General features: G+C 57.9%; 1 non-coding gene and 2 pseudogenes across 1 annotated transcript; all 3 read right to left on the bottom strand.

Annotated features, from left to right (window-relative positions):
* The window catches only part of LOC146131572 (large subunit ribosomal RNA), a 3,679-nt pseudogene extending 3,137 nt beyond the window's left edge, over positions 1–542 (bottom strand).
* Positions 543–790: 248 nt separating this feature from the next.
* Positions 791–944, bottom strand: LOC146131573 (5.8S ribosomal RNA). The gene has a single exon (XR_014494487.1). It is a non-coding gene; the product is annotated as a 5.8S ribosomal RNA (ribosomal RNA).
* Positions 945–1,191: 247 nt separating this feature from the next.
* Positions 1,192–2,250, bottom strand: LOC146131574 (small subunit ribosomal RNA; annotated as a pseudogene; the record flags this gene model as incomplete).

The following is a 2,250-nucleotide window of genomic DNA, read 5'->3' on the forward strand; positions in this document are numbered from 1 at the left end:
TGCGCTGGTCCCCGATCGGGCGGCGCCGCCGGCGGCCCGTGAGGGTCCGCACGACAACGTCGCCGACAGGGGGCCGGCTGAAAGCGACCGGGCGACCCGACAGGCCCTCCCGTTTGCCTCTCGACGGTTTCACGTACTCTTTAACTCTCTCTTCAAAGTGCTTTTCAACTTTCCCTCACGGTACTTGTTCGCTATCGGTCTCGTGACCGTATTTAGCCTTAGATGGAGTTTACCACCCGCTTTGGGCTGCATTCCCAAACAACCCGACTCTGGGAAGACGCCGTAGCGCGCCCGCCTGTCGCCGCCATGGGCCTGACACCCGCTCTGGGAAAAGGCCTCGATCAGAAGGACGCGGGCGACCGGCGAAGCGCGCCGTGACGAATTCCGTACGCCACAATTCCGCGCACTCCAAAAGCGCGCGGATTCGGCGATGGGCACATCCCGCTTCACTCGCCGTTACTGAGGGAATCCTCGTTAGTTTCTTTTCCTCCGCTTAGTAATATGCTTAAATTCAGCGGGTAGCCTCGTCCGACCTCAGGCCGAAAGTAAGGACCGGGACTATTCTTCCCGTTCCGCGCTCGCCGTCGGCGCCGCGCGCCGCCGCGCACCTCGATTCCCGCCCTTGAGCCGCCAGCCGTTGGCCTCTTCGAGGTCGACTCGCCGCCGCCGCGCGGGATTCTGGTCGCGATCGTCGCGCATCGTGCCGTGCTGTCTTGAGCGGGACGGGCGCTCGCGCGTCCGACGCCGCAGCAGCCGCGCGGAGAAATCCCCGCGCGGAACGTTTGCAACGCGACCCTGAGGCGGGCGCGGCCCCGGGATTGACCCGAGGCCGCAATTTGCGTTCAGAACGTCGATGCTCAATGTGTCCTGCAATTCACACTAATTCACGCAGCTAGCTGCGTCCTTCATCGACTCACGAGCCGAGTGATCCACCGCCAAGAGCCATCCACGATTGTTTCGCTCGCACAGTGCCTCGCACTATAGGGTGACAAAATAGACCGCGCCGAGCGGTCGGCCAGGCCGACGCTTGAAGCCGGAGCGCGCGGCACCGCGGCACTCGACGCGCAAACATTACCGGGTGACCGAATCGCCGGCCGGCGCGCCGCTCCTCGCGGGTCGGGCGCCGGGTAGCAAAGACTTTTTCTCTCGCTTGTCCGAGTTTCGCGTTCGCCGAAGCGTTTGCGAGACCGTTAATGATCCTTCCGCAGGTTCACCTACGGAAACCTTGTTACGACTTTTACTTCCTCTAAATGATCAAGTTAGATCGTCTTCTCGGACGCCGGCTCGACCGTTGCCGGCCGCGCCAGGTCCAATCGGAGGACCTCACTAAACCATTCAATCGGTAGTAGCGACGGGCGGTGTGTACAAAGGGCAGGGACGTAATCAACGCGAGCTAATGACTCGCGCTTACTGGGAATTCCTCGTTCAAGGGAAATAATTGCAATTCCCTATCCCTAGCACGACCGGGGTTCAGCGGGTTACCCAGACCTGTCGGCCAAGGCGAGCACATGCTGATCCGGTCAGTGTAGCGCGCGTGCGGCCCCGAACATCTAAGGGCATCACAGACCTGTTATTGCTCAATCTCGTGTGGCTAAACGCCACTAGTCCCTCTAAGAAGTTAGACGCCGACCGATTGGGTCGCGTAACTAGTTAGCAAGCCAGAGTCTCGTTCGTTATCGGAATTAACCAGACAAATCGCTCCACCAACTAAGAACGGCCATGCACCACCACCCACAGAATCAAGAAAGAGCTCTCAATCTGTCAATCCTCACTGTGTCCGGGCCGGGTGAGATTTCCCGTGTTGAGTCAAATTAAGCCGCAGGCTCCACTCCTGGTGGTGCCCTTCCGTCAATTCCTTTAAGTTTCAGCTTTGCAACCATACTTCCCCCGGAACCCAAAGACTTTGGTTTCCCGCAAGCTGCCGGAGAGGTCGTAAAACTAACGCCCCCCGATCGCTAGTTGGCATCGTTTATAGTCAGAACTAGGACGGTATCTGATCGTCTTCGAACCTCTGACTTTCGCTCTTGATTAAAGAAAACATTCTTGGCAAATGCTTTCGCAGTCGTTCGTCTTGCGCCGATCCAAGAATTTCACCTCTAACGGCACAGTACGAATGCCCCCGTCTGTCCCTCTTAATCATTACCTCGCGCTCCGAAAACCAACAAAATAGAACCGAGGTCCTATTCCATTATTCCATGCACCATTATTCAGGCGAATCGCCTGCTTTGAACACTCTAATTTTTTCAAAGT

The sequence above is a fragment of the Ascidiella aspersa genome, unplaced genomic scaffold (genome assembly GCF_963924565.1).
Source record: "Ascidiella aspersa unplaced genomic scaffold, kaAscAspe10.2 SCAFFOLD_245, whole genome shotgun sequence".
Taxonomy (NCBI): Eukaryota; Metazoa; Chordata; class Ascidiacea; order Phlebobranchia; family Ascidiidae; genus Ascidiella; species Ascidiella aspersa.